Here is a 21,288-nt window from a genome sequence, read left to right as displayed (position 1 = left end):
AGGCGCAGAGCCCCCACCAGGGTTGCTCCACTGAGACACACCTGCAAGGTCACTAGAAGCCCACACCTCTGCCAAAGTCCCTGAATGTCACCTCGATAACCCACAACTGTTTGCTTCCCAATTGCTTCTCGGAATCACATCTAATCTTCTGGGCTGAGCATAGCCTTCTTTCCCTTCCACCATGCTTCCTCCAACGTCATTCTGGGAGCTTTGGAATTTGACTCATTTATTTGCCAACATGTCAGGGGCAGCCACTCTCTGCCAGGAACTGCACTCAGCCCCAGAGACACAGAGTGAATCAGACCCAGGCTCTGCTTTGCAGAGCTGTGATAGTTAATTGTTATGTGTCAACCTGGCTAGACTATGACACCCAGACATTTGGTCAAATATTGGTTTAGATGTCACTGTGAGGGTATTCTCTAGATAAGATTAACATTCCAATCAGTAGACTTTGAGGAAAGCAGCTTATCCTTTATAATTTGGGTGGGCCTCATCTAATCAGTTGACAGGCTTAAGAGAAAAAGACTGAGGTCCCTGAGGGAGAAAGTTCTGCCTTTATGCTGTCTTTGGACTCTAACTACAATACCACCTCTTCCCTAAGTCTCCAACCTGCTGGCCTGTCCTGCAGATTTCATACTTGCCAGCCCCAAGAATTGCATGAGCCAATTCCTAAATATAAATCTGCACACATACATTCTATTGGTTCTGTTCCTCTGGAGAATCCTGACTATTAATAATATAGAAGTTCATAGTCTAGTGAGCTTCTTTTTACCACTTCTTTTCATCATGTTAAATCATGTTGGATATGAAGGCAAATGAAGCAATGGGTGATCCTTCCCCCCAGACTTGTAAGCAAGATTTTGTGTATCTGTGCTGTGTGGATTTTTCTAAGAAAAATGTCAAAGCATCTTGAAACTCCACAAAATTCAAGGAATACAAAACTTCCTAGTCTTGAACAGCCCTTCTAGCTCTGGTATTCTGTAATTCTGTGGGACATAAAGTGTTTCTGTGGTTTGTTTGGCTCTTCTTGGCCAATGACCTAGAAAGTTTTGGTGTTCATTCCAAATAGAACCATTGAGGAAAAAACAGAATGAGCCCCAAATCCAGAATGTGATGTTTGTGGGTCTAAATTCTATCTTGGCCATTTGCTAGCTCAATGATCCAGGTCATGTCACCTCTCTGAGCCTCAATTTTCTCATCTGTAGAATGGAAATAATACTACTACTCCACAGTTGCTGTGAACCTTAAATGAGATGGCAAATGTGACTTTGGCCAGCACAGGGTCTGACCAACAAAGGTATCAGTAAATGTTAATTTACTCATTTATGCATACAGATACCTGCAAGTCTTGGGGAACTACCATCCTCAGCTTGCAGCTCTTCAGCACAAGTCCTGCAGGGTCAAGCTGCTGTCCTCTCAGTCATAGACACCCTTGCACCCTGACTGGGTTTGATCCCAAAACCACAAAGAAAAAAACATAATCCATATGCTCTTTTAAATATAAAACAAATACTTTCTTCTTGTAGAGGCAGCCTCGCTTTTCTTGTCTGTCAATTGGAGATAATCACACTTCTAAAGAATTGTCACAATGCCAGGATGCAAGGTTCTTACAAATGCCTGTGTCTGTCCTTCCTCAAATCCAGAAGGCAGAGAGAGAGTGGCAGCTTGGAGCCTGATACATAGAGAGACTGGATTGTGCCTGACAGCTTTCTGGTTCCCAGGCCCTGGTTTGTCCCTATATAAAACAAGGTTGATAAAACTAGGCACGTCAGTAGCTGAGCTCAATGGCTCATGAATGTAACCCCAGCAATCTGGGAGGCTAAAGCAGGATTGCTTGAGCCCAGGAGTTTGAGATTAGCCTGGGCAACATAGAAAGACCCTGTCTCTAAAAAAATTTTTTTAATACAAAATAAATTAGCTGAATATGGTGTTGCACATCTGAAGTCCCAGCTACTGAGAGACTGAGGCAGGAGGATCCATTGAGCCCAGGAGTTACAGGCTCCCATGAGCTATGGTCATACCACTGTACTCTACCCTGGGAAACAGAGACCCTATCTCTAAAAAACAAACAAACAAACAAATCTAGGCATCGCAGAGTTTGCAAGGGTTTAATGAGACAAGTCATTCATGGCTTAGGCCCCCATCTAATGCAGTTATAAGCAGGGATTATTATTATTATTATCCTATGTTTTGCACGGAAAGGTGGGCACTAAATTGCTCAAAGTTCTTGCTATGAATTTATCTTTTGCCTAATCTCTTATGAATTGACATTCTATTACCTGCCACCAAGAAAGTCCTGGCAAATGCCTTTTGAAAACATACTTCTCACTTTACATCTTATTTTTTGTTTTTTTGTTTTTGTGGGGTTTTTTGTTTCTTTTTTTTGGAGATAAGGTCTCCCTATGTTACCCAGGCTGGGTCAAATTCCTGGGCTCCAATGATCTTCCCATCTTGGCCTCTCAAAGTGCTGAAATTACAGGTGTGAGCCCCTATGCCAGGCCTTCACTTTATGTCTTGGATTATGGAGCTGGGCAGGCAATTAGTTCTCATCTCCAATTCCAGATGGAACATTGTGATCCAAGAGGTGAAGCCACTGGTGGGTGAGGCACGGCTAGGAGGCAGTGGAAGAGTCAGCCCTGCCCAGTTGTTTCTGCTTCATCTTGCTGACAGCATGAGAGTCAGCAGCAGCAAAGAAACTTGGCAAGAGCTGCTTGGTCAGGGGGTCACAGAGCAGGAGAAGGCATGGGAATTCTATCCTTAATTGTATCCTGTTTGACTTGGCCCTCCCTATAGTGGGCAAAGCCAAACTGCCAGCAGAGCTCTTGCCCCTTGGTGGACATCAGGAATTTTGACTTCTAATTCTGGCTGATTACTTTGGAGAAGTTGCCTAGCCTCTCTCTTCCCATCTTTCCATTAATAAGTCTGGGATAATAATAGCTTCCTCTCTTTGGGGGACATTTCAATGGCTTTTTTAAAAAGCAAGGTTACGTCATTTGTTCTCCTTAATTTGCTGTGTTTGGATAGGCAAGGAATGGTTTGAAGCCAGCAGCCAGTAAATCACTAATAACACTGACAATTTGTAAAAAAAAAAAAAAAAAAATGAACAGCTAAATGCATTTCAAGACTAGATCTCTATTTCTTACTGAAACAGTCCCCTGGGAGTTGGTTTAGCCTATGTTCAGTTATGTTATGGCTGTGGTAGAGGTTGAACTTGAATAGAAAGAGCCCCTTGGACGGAGAGTTAGAAATCCCCCAGGTAAGGCTGGGAGACCTTGGTGAGGTCATTTTATCAATCTGAGTCTCCATTTCTTCCATTACAAATCAAGAAAGTTGTACTGATAGACTTTAGGGTCTTCCTCAGTGATACTGCTCAGACTTTCCTGTAATAATCATTTAATGAAAGGAATTCTCAGTAGCTGTGGCCCCTCTGAACCCACACTCTTTCCAGTCACCCTCCAGGCAGCTACCAGCACAAATCTCATCATGTCACTCCCTGGTTGAACTTCTTCTGATGGCAGAGAAAGAAACATGAGAATCATTGTGTATCCATGCAAAGGTATAATATGCAGCTATTTAAAATGATATAGAAAACAGAGCTTTCAACAATATGAAAATAAAGAGCTTATATTTGGTGACAAAGTCAGAATACAAAATCATGCACTAATATCTCAATGGTTGAAAATGCTAAAGACAACGGCTAGAAGGAGATATCACAAGATGTTAATAGTGGTTCACTGACTCGACCTACTAAGTGCAAAAGCTAGGACTTAAACCTGGGTCCCGGTTTAGAGAGGATGTGGGTGAGTTGTTCGAGAATTTGCATGTGATAGTAAGTGCCCAAATATCCTGAAAAGTTCAAAGGCAAAGGAGTATTAGAATTGCGACATGGGCCTAGAGAACCTATTTAGAGAAGTCACCTCTACTTTGTGTCCATGTACTTTGCCACGGACTTTAATAGTTAATGCCTTTTTTCTAGATCATTCATTTTATTCCTTTTCTTCAACAATATTTCTGCACATAATAAGGCAGCATGTTTTGTTCTTCCTTTAGACTCATTCTCCAATTATCTGTGGAAGATGAGCAATACATTTTTGGTAACTTAAGCAGTGAATCTTTTTTCATTAGTTAACTATTAGAGATCCTAATTTGAGAGTTCAGACAAAAGTCATGTCCAGTTTCTTTGGGCTAGACCACTGTTTTTAAAATTATACTCTCTTTAAAATGACAAGTTATGTATTCTGGTCTTAGCATTTCAAAAAACCTGAGGTGCTCCAGGGCACCAAACCTAAACCCCTCTTCCACTAATCACCTATGGTTTTCTGGACACAGGAATAATTGTCACACTCATTGGTTGCAGGCATGTCTCTTGGGCTGAGGTTCACATACTAGACAACAGGGGCTAATACGATCTAGATAAGTATAGTCATAAGAGGCAGGCAAAAATTCACTGGGTGTATTATTTTCTTAAAATAAAAAGGTCAACTTTAAACAGACAAAACTACCCCATTTCATCACATGACGGGTTACAAGGCTTTGACGCTAGGAAAGCACTTTCACCTAAATGATCAAGGAGGAACCATTCATTCAAGTTGAACAGTACTCTATAGGGTGAATCTCTCAAAACAGAAAAAAACAGGACAGGACACCAGGCAGTATTTTCTTGGAAGCAGCATTTTGCTTGGATTGGGAGGCCTATATTTGAATCCCAGCTCTTATACTTCCTCACTGTGGGGTTTTTGCAAATTTCCAGCCCCTGCCAAGCTTCATTACTGCCATCAAAACAAATGGGGTTAACAGATCTAGCACATAACTGGCACTCCAGAAGTGAGTGGAATATAAAATTAAACATGGAAGGAAAATCAATAGCCCTTGTTACATATAAATTTTAAAATATTATATATAATATCGATTATATAATATATAATATTGATATATAATTATATATTATATATGTCATATATATATCCAAAAGCTCTCAAAAATAAGAACACCATGCTTATCTATCATTGCACATTACTAAGAGCGACTTCAGAGCTCATGGGTTCAGGTGTTTTCAACCTGGGGCCATGCACCTCTATGGGTTCCATAGATGTACAGCCTTCCAAGGTAAGATGTTATCTGTATCCTTGCCTTCCCAGTATTTATTCCTCTGTCTTATGTTAACAATGGCCTAATTTTCTTTTGGGAAACCACCCCCATTCTGCTCTCCACCAAGATCAACTGGAGCCCACCCACTACATGTAATAGTGACAAGCATGGGGCCAGCTGAGCATCCAACCCCCTACCCACAGGGGTTGTGTCAGGGCTGGGCCAGACATTTACCAGGACCATAAAAAAAGCTTGTGCTCTTTCTATTGGGGTTGCTAGGTGGGTAGAATACCAGCCTGTGCTGCTGATGGACATCTTTGCCATCACTGGGAGAGACCCTTACTAAAAAGAAAGCCGAAAACTCAGAGAGCAGAGGTAAGATATAGACCTAAGTTCCTCCTGGCATCTTTGAGCTCCTGGTTCCAGCATGTCTAGGCCACTTCTACTCCAGGTTTTATGAGGACCATGAACTATTACATTGCTTTTTGGTAGGTACCAATTTGAGCTGGGTCTCTGTCACTGGTGAAGAAAAGAATCCTAACCAATACAGGAAATTTCATCAATTCCTTGAAATATATGCAAATTTTGCACAAGTATGCTTATTTTCCTGGAGAGAAGGAAAACTCATTCTTAATTGGCTTCTGCACTAGAAAAATTAAAACTGCCTGTTCTAATCCAATGCCCTCATTTTACAGATGAAAAAGCCAAGACCGAGAGAAACAGTCATTGCCCCAGGTCACATAACAAGTGGGTGACACAGACTGGAACCCAGTTCTACTGACTTTCGTCCTCACCAGTGGATCCCAACATCGTACCACCCAGCGGCATCACCGGGGTGCTACTGACCATCACCTGCTCAGGTTCTCCCCTAGATCAGGTAAGTCAGAACATCTGCAGAGCAGATTTGAGCACTAGTATTCTCAAAAGCTCCCTGGAAGACCCACATGTGCAGTTAGGGTGAGAACCCTTTCTTAGGATATGAAAACAAAGATGAAGAAACACAATCCAACTGATCCAATACTCATAAATTAAAATTAAACAAATACCTAACATAAAATATCTTATACCACGTGAACACTGAGCTAGGTGTGGGGGTACAAAATTGAAAAAGACACAATACCTGCCCTGAAAATAACTTCCTCTCTTGTGTAAAAGTAAGAACCATCCATCAAAGAAAGTGCTGCATTTCATCAGCCGCAGAATGGAATTCTTGGCAGCCCTGCCTTCAAATCTCAGCCACCTGCCTCTCTCTTCATCTCTCGAATTAAGTAAACAAGTCCTTTAGAAGACACAGTCAAGTATTTGCATCTGTTTGAAATAGTCCCCTTTAGGGAACGTAAGGCATTTAAGTATATTTACAAAAATTCCTCTTGAGGAATGCAGTATATAGATAAGTTCATTCCTATATTTTTCTAAGGAGATGCTCCTGTCATGAGGTCTTTTTACATTATCTCCCTGAACTGTCTCACCCTATTTCCACTCGATTTTCCACCTATTATAGGAACTGTCATGTGTTAAGACTTCAACCCAATAAGTATTTACGAATCCCCTCCATGTCCCAAGCTCTTTGCTGAGTGCTTGGGGATGGAAAGGATAAACAAGGATACCAAAAGGAAAAAAACAAAGTTACTGCTTTCAAAGAGCTAACAGTCAAATGAGGGACAACATGTTAGTATTCATTTCTAACAAAAGCAAGCGGTGATAAATGTTTAATTATGGTTATAACTCCACTTATTAAGTGTCTGCCATGTGCCAGGCACCTTACTAAGTACTGTACATACCTGATGACATTCCGTTCTTATGACCCCACTGTTGAGTAGCTGTCATCTATCTGCATTCCACAGGTAAGAAAACAGACTTGGAGCCACCAACTCATCTACCCAGTCTCAGCTAGTTAGCAGCAGAGCCATGATTGGCTGTTGGGTCTGCTTAATTCCAAACAGGTCCTGAGCGCCCCCAGCTGAGTATGGATTACATCAGAATCCAGGAAAACCAGGTTCATGATGGAGCCTCACTGCACATTTCTCCATACTGGAATAAAACATGAAGATAAGAAACAAGATTCCTGCCCTTAAGGAGCTCATGTCTAGGAGGGAAACTCAAACAACAATTTTAGGGAGTGTTAATCACTTTTTAAATCAAAGAATTGGTATCACAGAAAATAACTGGTACTGGGGAAAGCATAAGAAATCGTATCTGGGGAAATTTTTGAAGTCAAGATCGGCAGAAATGGGTGAAAGAAATAAGGTGAGGGATCTAGAAATTGGGAGGCAGTTGTAGCTAACAATGCTAACACCTCTCACCTGCAGCCTTCTCCAGAGGCTGGCCCTTGGACAAATTGGAGTCATCTCACCTGGAGATCACTTTGGCGCAAAGACAAAAGACACCCCACCCCTCAACCTATAATAAATACATGACTGAGTCTTACCAAGGTAAAGTAACTTGTCCAAGGTCATGCAATCAATAGGTGGTGCACCTGGAATTCAAACTCCGAAGCTGGGCCAGCACTCCTGGGACACGTTTGTTCCTCGGCCTGCCTTGTCCCATCACATTGGATAAAGCCGCACTTGAGAGCGAGTGATATCATCTAAGCCATGGTAGTATTTCTGGAGCCCACGGGAATTCCTGAATCCTGCCCCACCGATTACCCTTCCTGAGTAAGGAAGTCCTGAAAGATAGATCTACAAGAAACAGTGGTCATATAGGAAACAAACAAACAAAAAACCTTTTCATTATTAGCTAAGCCAGCAACTGGCACCTGAATTCAATCTTCCCTGGTACAGGTGAATTAAAACACACAGATTAGACCAGAGGCTAAGTGTAGCCTCTCTCGCCCCCACCCCCTGCCCCGGCCAAAAAAATCCAATTTTGACTCTTCTCACTCTCTCCTCCATATTTAAGGAGCAAAAATGTGGGCTGGCACTATGTTAGAAGCAGCTTCATTAATACTGCTCCCCTAAATGGAAATGATAAAATTTGTGAATGAGGTTGCCTGCCAGCCTTTTCTATCGGGCATAGCTGTGCTGTCCAATACAGGAGCTATTAGCTACATGAAGTTATTTAGATTTAGGCTTAAAGTAATTAGAATTAGATACAATTGAAAATTCAAGTCTTCAGTCACATTAGCCACATTTCAAGTACTCAAAAGCCACACACAACTAGTGGCTTCCATAGCAGACAGTGCAGATGTAGGCAATTTCCACCATTGCAGCAAGAGGACACAAGAGAGAGAAAGAGAGCAGGGAGAAGAGTCTCAGACCCTCTGTCTCAGAGGGTCAGGCAAAGCTCAGTTTACCCAACCAGCTCTAGTTGCAAAAGGGAAGTATGAAGAGGGACATGAGAACCAGTCTCTACCCTTCAACACACAATGAACCCACCCAGTGGCACTCGTGAGTGTAGCCTAATCTGTACTTCAGGCTCCAACCAATAAATGCACATTTCCCCTCAAGGAGGAACAGAGGTAGGGCAGGCAGCAAAGGATCTGGTACTGCTTTCAAGGTGTATATGATACTCCTATTAACCAAAAAATCAAATTTAAGATAAAGGAATGATCTGCAGCCTGGAGTAAGTCCATTTGCCATCCAGAATAAATACAAAATTCTGGAGAAGACTGAACTGATTGACCCCATTAGGGTCAGGTGCCCAGCTTTGGATCAGTCACGATGGCGGGGTTTTAAGAACCTGGCATCCAAGCATGTGGCTGTGTGATTGAATCATGGCTACTACTTACAGACTTCCCTCTACAACAGACAGACAAAAAAGCAGGGACTGCTACACTGAGGCCTTATCCCTCACTTCCCTTCTTATGTTTGTAAGTCAGCCCTGGCTGGTTTGTCTCTGGCCTTTGAGATTTTTGAGGACAAACATTCTGTTTCCTTTCTTCACTGTGCCCAGCATGATACCTGACTCATAGCCCTTCATGCTTCTCAATAAATGTTTAACCGCATGGCAGGAGATGGCATTTACTGAGCCTACCTTAGGCCAGGGACAATGCTATGTGCTCCTGATATGGTTTTGATGTGTCCCCACCTGAATCTCATCTTGAATTGAGGCTCCCATAATTCTCATGTGTTGTGTGAGGGACCCGGTGGATGATAATCGAATCATGGGTGTGGTTTCCCCCATACTGTTTTTGTGGTAGTAAATAAGTCTCATGAAATCGGATGTTTTTATAACGGGTTTCCCCTTTAGCTTGGCTGTCATCCTCTCTTGTCTGCCACCATATAAGATGTGCCTTTCACCTTCTGCCATGATTGTGAGGCCTCCCCAGCCACGAGGAACTGTGAGTCCATTAAACCTCTTTTTCTTTATAAGTTACCCAGCCTGGGGTATATCGTTATCAGCATCGTGAAAATGGACTACTACAGCTCCATACACACTGACTAATTTAATCATTACAGCAATCTTATGGGGTGGATTTTATTCACCCTCTTTTCCAGACGAAGAAACAATCTTATCCAGGTAAAATAACTTGCTCAAGGGCACATAACCAGTAAGTGATGAACTTGGAATTCAAACTCGCATCTATATGACTTCTCATGATGCTAAATATTTTAAAATGGACGAACGAATATTACCACAATTGATTTGGTTAAATATCAAAAACTACTCACAAAATAATTGTTTAAAATTTTATTCAACTGGGCACAATGACTCACACCTGTAATCCCATAATTTTGGGAGTCTGAGATGGGACGATTGCTTGAGCCCACGAGTTCAACACCAGCCTGGGCAACATGTGAGACCCCATCTCTACAAAAACAAATTTTTTTAATTAGTCAGGCCTGGTGGCACACACCTGTAGTCCCAGCTACTTGTAAGGCTGAGGTGGGAGGATCGCTTGAGCCTGGGAAGTGGAGGCTGCAGTGAGCCATGACTGTACCACTACACTCCAACCTGGGTGACAAAGCAAGACCCTGTCTAAAAAGAACAATATGCTATCAAAAACTGGATAAATATGAGGCTACGTTCAGAATAACTTCTGAGTACTGCAATTGATGTCTGTTTTCTGTGAAGACAAAGCCATAGTCATACAATATTTAAGAAGCAAAAACGTAGGCTGGTACTACATTAAATACAGCTTAATTAATAATGATGTTCTAAATGGAAACGATACAAGTATGAATAAAGCTGCCCGCCAGCCTGTTCTATTTGGCACAGCAAGACTATTCTTAGGCTCTTACCTGTTTTCATTATGTAGTTGACCTCGGAATGTCAATGACTTATGGTATAATTGACACATAATTGGCATCCAGGGTTCCCTTGCAGTTTATATTTCTTTGCTGGAACCAGTAGCTAAAGAATAAAAGCTATCTCTAACTTCTTCAAATTCTTTGTTTCCTAACTCAAACCTTAGCTCCTACAATACTCTTTGACATGTAGCCTATATTTCAGTCTGCTCACTAGTCCTAAGAGAGGCCTTGCACAGTCCTTCTTCTATACCTTTCCTCCTGCTATAAGTCCTCACCTAGGACTTATTTAGCCCTATACTTTCTTCAAGACTCAATTAAACTCACACAAAGATGAATGTCAATAGGTTCAAATATTCCTCTCCTACCACTGCCCTAGGGAATATTTAATATTTAATATAGAAAGTGCCAAGCGCTGCAAAATGCAAGCTCTAGTTTCATTTTGGACTTTGTATCAATCAGCTTTTGCTGTGTAACGAATAAGAACAAAAATTTTGGTGTCATATGACAAGACGTTTACACATCTACATGACAGCTGGAGTTCAACTGATCTAGCTGATTTAGATAAATAAGGCATGTTATTCTCATGGCAAAAAAAAAAAAAACAAGGGCCTGAGAGCAAGCCTAACAATACTAGCATATTTGAATCTTCCGCTCATATCACCTCTGTGAACATCCTACTGGCCAAAACTAATCACGAGGCCAAGGCCAAAGTTAGGGAGTATAGAAAGTACTTTCCTGCCACAGGGTAGGGGGAGGAGAATGAATATTTACTGAACAATAATCTAATCTTTACAGACACTACCATATATTTTAAATGTCCCTTCTTTTGCCACAGCAGTCTAGAGAATGCAAATTAAATGAGAGGAGAAAACCATCCAAAGCACTTAGATCTCAGAGAAACAGAGCAGAGCTGCTGCACACACAGCCTTTCATTGGGTAATGAGTAGATAAAACACTTGGAGAGCAAGTTGAAAGGCAGCAAAGGCTTCTCAGCAATAATGTGTTATTAGCGGGGACTTAGAGGGAACCCCAAGCTGGTGGTGCCATACACAGATGATGGGAGCATAAATTGATGAAAATATTTTATAGAGGAAGTTGACAATACGTATCACAATTTGTAAATGCACATGCCCTTTGATCCAGCAATCCCACTGCTAAGAATATGCTCTATGGATAAAATCAGGTAAGTATACACAGATTATACTCATTTGTTTGCTGTAGCAAAATAATTTGAAAATAAAAATAAGTAAAAGCAGAAAAGAAAAATTGAGTATCCATCTCTAAAGCTCGTGTTAAATGAATGATGGTATATTCATGCAACATATTATAGTCATTAAAAATAAGTCTATACATGCTAATTTGTTCATTCAAAAAAATATTTACTGTGTGCTCACAATATACCAAGTCCTGTTCTTGGCACTGACAATGTAACAGAAAATGAGATATTCAGGATCTTTCTTCTCAAGGAGAGAGAGTAGTGGGAGATGATTAATAAGTCAATACATAAATGTGATAATCTCAGGAAGTGATAGAGCAAAAATGTAACAGGATGGTATGCAAAAGGGAGCCTAGGAGAGAGATCACCTTGAATGGGGGTCTGTGGAAGACCTCTATGAGGAAGAGATGTTTGTACTGACTCCTGCATATCAAGAAAGGAAGGCCAATCCCTCCTCAAAGTGCATGAAGACATAGGGGAAGAACATTCTAGAAAGAGGAAACAGCAAAGGCCCTGAGGTAAAAATGAGCTTGTTTTATTCAAGGGAAGGACAAAAAGTTAGTGTGGCTGGAGCAGAGTGAGTGGGAAAAACAGTGGTAAAAGATGAGGTAGGAAAAGAACTACGAGATCTATGTCTCTGTTCCACCGCCTACATTTTTGTCTTCAGTTTCTTCATCTGTAAAATGGAGTTACTAATCATTGACAGCTTTTATCTCCGGAATCTCCACAAGAAGTTCTGTGCAATAGGCAGGGCAGGCATTATCATTCCCACTTTACAGATGAAGAAACCAAGATTCCAAAAGTTTTGTAACTTTGCCCCCAGTCACATCTTTTGTAGTCAGCAGAATCAAGACTCAAATCCAGATTCCTGATGGCTATCACAGCACTCCTTTTGCTGCAGCACAATCTATCCCACCTTGTTTGTGTATTTTAACACACAAAAGCCCTAAATTTGGCTGTGAATCTTTACCATCTCCAATTCTTTTTTTTTTTCTTTGAGACAGTATCTCACTCTGTTGCCCAGGCCAGAGTGCACTGGCCCCATCACAGCTCCCTGCAGCCTCGAACTCCCAGGCTCAAGCGATCCTCCCACCTCAGCCCCCAAGTAGCTGGGACTACAGGCACATGCCACCATGCCTGGCTGTGTGTGTGTGTTTGTGTGTGTGTGTATGTGTGTGTGTGTGTGTGTGTGTGTAGAGATGAGGTTTCACTATGTTACCCAGGCTTGTCTCTAAGTCCTGAGCTCAAGTGATCCACCTTCCTCAGCCTCCCAAAGGGGTGGGATTACAGGCATGAGCCACCATGCCTGGCCTCCAATTCTTAGTAAGAAAGATTTAACCCCAGTGTTGTGGATAAACTGAGTTTTCCCGTCTGCAGCTTAGAGTCATCCATGGGTTTTATTTCCAATATAATTTGTTGCTTACATATTTACGTCTCCTACCAAAATATGAAAAGGCAACATGCTGAAACTGTCCATGCTGTAGGACACAGATGGATAGAGAAGATACAGGGTTGAATGTACACAGAGAGACACCAACAGTGCCTGCACTATACATCCAAGATCAAACAGCTTCTAAATTGTGGGACTAGGATTTGAACTGCCATCTATCCAAGTCAAAAGCATGTGCTTTTTCAATCCTTGGGATAAAGGACCATGTGAAGTACCTGATGCATGGAACTAGCTTGATTAACTTTAGCTGCAATTGTGGTATTGCACACTGTGTTCATAGAAGGGTCTCTCCCTGGCCAGCAGTCATCCAGTATGATGGCAACGAATCCAACTAAAGGATCCATGGGATTAAAAAGGTCAGATTGTGTGGATTTCAGATGATTCTCATGCTATCAATCCTCCGGCCATAATTTGCACAAAAGCCTGGCAGTCTCGCTCCATTTCTCAGAGCAGAATCTGCTGGGGACCGGGAGATTAATCAGACTTCATTAATTCTGCAAAATAAACTGTGACATGTTTACCCGTGCCCTTAGAGGCATTATCATAAATCACCAAAATTAAATCTCACCTGTCTAAGTAGAGGAGCAGCCTGCAACAGAAGGTCACAGCATCAATGGCTTCTTGATGGCTTCATTTCTTTCTGGGGTCTTCCCGTGACCAGCAGGACCAGCTGCACTGTGCTCCAGTTTGGTCATTAACAGAATCATGAACATTATTAGCCCAGTGGTTTTGAAGAGACTCTAGTGTGTGTGTTTATTTTTGCATAAAGACTAAGCTACATTCAGAGGAGATTAGAATTTTGAGAGGCAATGATTTGTTTTTTCATGCCATAGCTTCTTAAGTTAAAGCCTGCGTATGCCTTAGAGATCTCTAGAACAAACATGAGGCCCAGAAGGGGCTAGTATTTTGTCCAAGGCCACACAAGTCATTCATGGCAGGTCTGGGACTAGAACTAGGGACTTCTACTTCTCAGTCTGGGGCTCTTCCCATTCCAATGCATCTGCATAGGGACTTGGTGTAAATAAGAACATATTCAGAAATATTTACTCCCTCCTGGAGGACTGTACTGCCTAGCTTTTGTCTTGGCCATGTGACTTCCTTCAGTCAAGGGAATGGAAGCAGACCCACCACAAGCAGCAGTGAGATGTGCTTCTCTGCTTTTGGCATGAGAAGGCTCTACGCTGGTAGGCCCACAAGTCTGAGGAAGATGGAGAACCACGGAGCAGACCCAGACCCAGCTGTGGCTTGGATGAGTCCAGTCCAACCCAGCCTAGAGCAGCTGGTCTCCAGTTGACTCATAGACATGGTAGTAAAATAAGTGTCTAGGTCTCAGAGTTTTGTGGGTGCATAGCATGCAACAGTAGTTGGTTGAGTCAAGGCTCATCCTGCAAACAAATGTGGGATTCCTGTGATGTAGAATGACGCATTAGAAGCCTGGGCTTTGGCAGGGTTGTGTTTAAATCTTGGTTGGGGCATTTAGTTACCGAGAGATCTCAGGAAAATCACTGAAGCTCTCTGAGACTCAATTTCCTGAACACAGAAATGAAAGAAATAATACTTACCTGTAGAAGGGTGATCAGAATTTGAAATTCAGAATTTTATTGGAATTTCCTAGCCCATTGCAGGTTTTAGATTGCAAACCTCTGGCTGGAGAGTTGGGAAAGGTTTGTTGTAACATTAAAAATCAGTAATGTCAGAAGTGCATTCTCTTCTGCCTTGATCATAAAACCTTGATTTTTGGCTGGGCATATGACACCCCAAATAAAAACTATATTTTCCAGATTTCTTTGCAGCTAGTGTGATTTGTGAGGAAGTTTTGGCTAAGAAGATGTAAGTAGAGTGTCACATACAACTTCTGAGATAGGTCCTTAAAAAGAGAGAAGACATCCTTTCCCCCTTCCTTTTTCTTACTGGTTTGAATGTGGACATGACGGCTGTAGCTCAAGCAAACCTTCTGAAACATGAGTAGGAAACCAAACGCCATTTAAGGCAGGAAGGAGAGGGGGAAAAGCCTAGGTTCTGAAACCTTGGTACTAGGCTGGACTACCTGCCTATGGACTTCAACATAAGAGGAAAAAAATCCTATTATACTCACTTGACTGAGCCCCTATTATTTGTGGCAGCCCTATTCAGCATCACTTGGGAGTTTATTAGAAATGCAAAGTCCCCACTCCAGACCCACTGAATCAGAATCTCAGGTGAGGGGCCCACAAATCTGTGCTTTAACAAGCTCTCCAGGTGATTCTTATGGTCACTGGAGTTTGAGGAGCATTGATTTAGAGTTTTTCAGCACATACACCTCACCTGATAACTGATAGAGCCGTCCTTAATTGCAGGTTTTGTCAAGATCTTGGTGAAGGTTTAAAAGGCAGATGAAATAAAGCCAGGAAGGATGGCAAAGCCAATAACTGACAGTGTCAAGATGGAAAATGATTCTGACAGGGTGGAACACTGGACCAAAGCCAAGCAGATGAAATTTAATTGGGATATATAAAAAAAATCAAATAAAAAGATTCTTTTTTATTGAAGGAAATATAAAATGTTCCATTCTTTGACTTCTTAAATTAAAAAGAGAAAATGTAGAATTACATATTTTAAAATACAACAAATAAAGCTATAAATCAATCCCAATTCTGGCTAGTTAAAGGAATGAGAGGAGGAAGACTAGGAAAGGAAAAGTCAGAAAAACCCAAAGTAATAAAGAGACACGGAGTCAATAACAGAAAGGAAGAGGACTGGGAATCCACTTTTGAATCAATCTGTGGATCCTGAGATGATCTTCACATCTAGAAGGAACCATAATTACAAGTCAGATTTTATTGAGACTTACCACGGGCCAGGCACTACATTATGTGTGTTACGCACGTTTATCCTGTGAGGAACTCTATTATTATCATTGTTTTTCAGATGCAGAAACTGAAGCCGCCAGAGGTTGAGTATGTTCCCCAAGGCCACACAGCTAGCACAAGTGGAAGCAGGATATGAACCCCGGTGGCCAGATTTCAGGGCTGTGACCTGCAGCTGCCCTGGTATTTTCTACCGTCTGGTGCTGCTTCATGAAGCATGCTTCACGCTTGATACTGATCAGTTTCACAGAAACTGGTTTTCATAAGAATAAGGAAATCGATTGCCTCACATAACGTTAAGTCCGGAGGTAAGAGGCATCCAGGTGCAGTATAATTACCAGTTCAAAGATGTTATCATAGACGTGAGTTCTTTCCATTCCTGTGCTCTGCTGTCCTCAGCACCTGGCTTCATCCTAAGGATGGGTCCCCTCATAGTGCCAAGACAGCAGCTAAAAAATCCGTGGTCTTAAAGCTTTGTGCTCCATGTTCATGTCAGCAAGGGTGAGAAATCTTTACTTGAAGCATGTAAAATACTGAAGTATATATCCTTTAATTTAGTCTTATTGTATCGATTTAGGCAAATGACCACGCTTAAACAATAGGAGACATTAAGAAGAATGCTACGAGCTGATTGGGATAGATGACTCAGGACTTAATGCTGCAGTCAGGGATGGGGTCACTAACCAGGGCTCTCTGGTACCCAGAACAGATGGGCTCTGTTATTAGTTATAGTGATTCTCTCTCTTTTTTTCTCCAAAACAAATCAAGTTTCCTCACTTGTTTGAATCCTACAAAATTATCAAACAGTGAGAAAAATCATAAAATATTCATTAGAAAGCACTTTGGATATAAAACAATAAACCCCTCTTTACAACTCTTCAACAGCCTTACCACACCTTCAGAAGCATCATAAGGGAAGATACTTTGGGGCAGTAAACCTTGTACTTAACTTTGACAAATAAAATTCTAACCTGTAAAAGGGACCAGCCTGTAGTGGTGGCAGATGCTGGAGGAGGGAGGCAGCCAGCATTTGCTGAAAGTCTATGTGCCAGGAATAATGCTACATTCTTGATTATTTTAATTATTACAAGGAGGTACTATTGATGCAGGATTTTTTGGGTGTCGCTTCACCAGCTGGTGACCTCTGCAGCCAGCGATGCCCCTGCCCAGTGCCACGCTTGGCTCTGGGCTCGCCGCAGGAGGTACTCCACCACTTGGCCCGGCAGCTGTGTTTGGCTTGCCACTCCAGCCTGTGGGTGGGCCGGGCATGTCTTGACCTGCTCCCACCTTCAGCACCAGCATCTGGACGAGGGGAACATGGTGGCAACTGAAAAACTCTGGGATGCCAGCTACCCCAAAGCCCCTAAGAGGGTATTACAGCATGTTAACAGTTCTTTCAGTCCTGCCCCAACAAACTGGGGCATGTGGCACCCAGCAGCTCCCTCTCCCATTGCTTGGCGAGCAGGAGGGGAGTGCTACAGGGTTACAGCTCTGTTCACATTCACCATTTGGCGGGTCCTGAGTTCTTGTCCCACACCCAGGAAGAATGAGGTTATGCTAACAGCTGTTGGGTGAGCAAGATGAAGAGTTTTATTGAGTGATGAAACAGCTCTCAGCGGAGACGGGGACTGAGTTGGCCTCCCCCTACCCAAAGTTGGGGAGTCTCACCCACCTGAAGGCAGGAGGTCCTCCAAGTGTGGTTGAGTCTGGGGCTTTTATGGGCTCAGAATGGGGGAGTGCATGCTGATTGGTTTGTGAATATACAAAAAAAGGCTGAAAAAAGGCACCACTCAAGGATGGGCATGACAGTGCAAATAACAAATTAGGGAAGGGTAGGTATATGTAAAATAGGTGAAGGGTGGGGATCAACCAGAGGAAAGCACACCAAATAGGAAGAGAAGATCTCAATCCAGTCTGTGGATTTATCTGAGACTTGTAGCTTGGCTTTCAGGCTTTAAATTCTCTTTGGTTTGAAGGTCCAGTTTCACCAGGGACCTGCCCCTATTTTCCTAGGCATTTGACTGCCTCCTGCCACTATCACTGTTATCCCCATCTTATAAGATGAGGGAATAAAGCCTCAGAATTGCTTGCAATTTTCTCATTGTCATTCAGATGGCAAAGTGGCAGAGCTGGACTTCAAACTCAAGTCTATCTGACTCTATGACCCAAGTTCTATCTACCACATATTATTGGCTCCATCCCAGATCCTTTCTGTTTGCTGAAATTATAAGTATTGAACTTTTAAACCGTGAAATCTTGGCTACTTCTTACTTGCTGTCTGACCTATGTTAGTTACAAGAGCTACTCTCAGATTATAATAAATTTTATTTTTTAAAGTCTATTTATTGAACACTTACTATGTGCCAAGAATTGCTTTATGTATATAATCTCAATTTATCCTGCCAATAACCTCGTGATGCAGCTTATTACAGAGAATGTTTTTAGTTACAGGTGATTTGATTACATCGGAAATCAAACTAGTTAAAGTCAGAACCGAGAGAGGAAAGGGGAATTTATTTCTCAGAAAACTGGGAAAATGGGAAAACCAGGGATGCAATAACTTCAAGCATGGCTGGATTTGGACTTCCAGTGGAATTATCAGGGATGTCTCCCTCTGATCTCTCTGCTCTGCTTGTCTTAATTTGGCTCCATTTACATTGGGTCTGGGGACTCCTAGACATCTATCAGGATTGTGTCTTTCTTGGTTTTCCTCGGCTTCATTCTCCATATAAGGTCTCACTATGTAGTAGACAAGATGGCTGCCAGAAATCTCAGCATCTCCTCTGCATAGCTGAACATCCCCAGAACAAGAGCCTAAACCAGTTTTCAGTACTCTTTGAAGTTTGAAAAAGCTGAAATCCTAGGGTGCCGTTGTTGTTGTTGTTGTTGTTGTAATATAGTCTACTGGTTTTTAAAATAATTTGTGTCTCTAAATCAACTACTCAATTTACATTAAAATATGCAGATTACAAATCCGGACAGGTCGGTGAGTCATCATAGGCAACCACATTGTATATTATCATCTTCCATGGCTTACTCTAGTTCGAAGACTCTCCAAAGAAGGACAACATGGCTGTGACAGCATTGAAATTGAGATGTGTCTCTTTACATCAGCATTTTCAAATATCCATGATGAAAAACCTCTGAGAAATGTTCCTAAAAACAAAACCTAGAGATTGAAATTTTTAAAAAATTGATGTCTGCCCCTTCTATTAAAAAAAAGTTTCCAGCTTCATCCATGTCCCTACAAAGGACATGAACTCATCATTTTTTATGGCTGCATAGTATTCCATGGTGTATATGTGCCACATTTTCTTAATTCAGTCTATCATTGTTGGACATTTGGCTTGGTTCCAAGTCTTTGCTATTGTAACCATCATTCTCAGCAAACTATAGCAAGGACAAAAAACCAAACACCTCATGTTCTCACTCATAGGTGGGAATTGAGCAATGAGAACACATGGACACAGGAAGGGGAACATCACACATCAGGGCCTGTTGTGGGGTTGGGGGAGGGGGAGGGATAGCATTAGGAGATATACCTAATGTTAAATGACGAGTTAATGGGTGCAGCACGCCAACATGGCACATGTATACATATGTAACTAACCTGCACGTTGTGCACATGTACCCTAAAACTTAAAGTATAATAAAAAAAAAAAGTTGTTCAGAAAAAGACCCTCAAAGTTTTCAAACAGGAAATGAAACTGTTTTAAAGTTGAAAATGTCAGGGTTAACTATCTGTAGTCAGCTTATGCCTCTCATTGCCCTTGCCCCAGTCCCTCAATGGGTACCGCAAGAAGTAGCTGTCTTAGCTACGTGAATTTTTCCCCCAACAAGTATACTCATGATTCACAGTTGTCTGAAACCCACCCTGGTTTGTAGAATTCACCTGAAATATTTTTTATCTGGAATATATCTGCCACCCCATTTTTCTAGTTTATTTTTCTTCATATTCCCAAATCTCTAAAGATTCTAGAGAACATTTGCTGAGTAGGTTGCATATACCAGCTGCTGTCCCAGGTCCTGGGAATACAGATGTCTTCATCTGTTTTGTGTTGCTACCTAAGCAATTCAATTCTGTTGAATACCTAAGACCAGGTAATTTATAAGGAATAAAAAGAGGTTTATGAGCTTACAGTTATGCAGGCTGGCAAGTACAAGATCCAGCAGCCCATCTGGTGAGGACTTGGTGCTGCTTTGACTCCCGGTGGAAAGCAGAAGGAAGGGGGAGCAGGAGCATACAAAGACACCAAACACAAGAGGCAGCCTCACTTTATAACAACCAGCTTTCACGAAAACTAATTCATTCCCAAGAGACCTAATCCAGTCTCTCCAGAGAAGGACACTAATCATCTTAATGACCTAATTAAAGTTTAGATAAAGGCCCCACCTCCCAATACCTATTACATTGGCAGTTAAATTCCAACATGTGTTCTTCATGGAAACTCATGCAAAGGAAAAAAAAAATAACACATCCAAACTACAGCAACAGATGAGGACAAAATACAGGCATGTCCTGCAGTGGAGGGGAAGACAGGCAGCCTAGTGAGTAGCTCTAACTACCTGTATCATAGAACCTGCAGGATATTGTGGGAGCAAAGAGGAGGGCAGTTCCCAGATCACTCCCCCAATGCTGGGGCTCATTCTACTTTTCCTCAGTGGTAAATGCACCATCCTGGAGCTGCTATCACTCACAGGACACCACCTCAAGCTGGAGATGTACCTCTCTGTGACAGGGTATTAGGTACCAAGTGGATCTTGTTGTTTTCTCTTTGGGCCCACAGCGGAGAACCCAGGTCCTTAGTACCCCATACTCTGAGTTCAGAGAACAGACAGAGAAAGGCCTGGTTGCTTCCATTCCTGCCTTTGCCCCCTGCCCTCCCACTCTCACAAGCCTGGCTGAGCAGAGTCATTTCAGCAAAACCAGCACCCCCACCCTCAAAGACAAAATAAGAGGAGTGTAGGGAGGGAGTAAATAGTTACTTCTAGCTGGAGCTGTGTGAGGGGGAGGTGGGCACTACCCAGTGGATTTCTTCTCCAAAATCAAGGAAAGAATTTGTAAGGTTTGGGGATGCTGTGTCACCCCTCCTGCACTTCTCCACACATGTTCTCCACTGACCTGGAGACTAGTCATCAGTGGTCATCTTTTGGGGGTTGGAGAATGAGGTGAGGAGATGGCACGGTGAGGTGGTGAGGACGATGACCAGGTCAGGACTGCCCCCAAGTTGCAATTCTCAAGACCTACAGGAAGGGGATCCCCAGGGGATTTTGAACCCTGGAGTTAAACAGCTTGGGAAAGCAAGTATTTTTGGAGCAATGGCATCTCTAGGGACCCATACAGCAGAAGGGGAAGGAGGACCGTACAAGGTCCACAGAGGAATACACATGGTGCCTCCTGCTGGGGGACCCCAGAGTCTGCTCCTGGTGAGGGAGGCACCCCAATCCTCATGAAGCTCAGTGGACAGGAACAGCAGTGATGGCCACCCAAGGGGA

General features: G+C 42.3%; 1 long non-coding RNA gene across 1 annotated transcript in view; it reads right to left on the bottom strand.

Moving 5' to 3' along the window:
• LOC129041975 (uncharacterized) overlaps nucleotides 1-15,210 on the bottom strand; it is a 31,909-nt gene extending 16,699 nt beyond the window's left edge. Inside the window, exon 1 of the long non-coding RNA XR_008504033.1 lies at nucleotides 13,515-15,210. This is a non-coding gene — a long non-coding RNA (uncharacterized LOC129041975). The remainder of the gene's footprint in view (nucleotides 1-13,514) is intronic.
• Nucleotides 15,211-21,288: the final 6,078 nt, after the last annotated feature.

This window comes from Pongo pygmaeus, chromosome 7 (assembly GCF_028885625.2).
Source record: "Pongo pygmaeus isolate AG05252 chromosome 7, NHGRI_mPonPyg2-v2.0_pri, whole genome shotgun sequence".
NCBI classification, from domain to species: domain Eukaryota; kingdom Metazoa; phylum Chordata; class Mammalia; order Primates; family Hominidae; genus Pongo; species Pongo pygmaeus.
The sequence above is the reverse complement of the archived record's forward strand: the minus strand, read 5'-3'. Positions and strand labels throughout refer to the sequence as shown.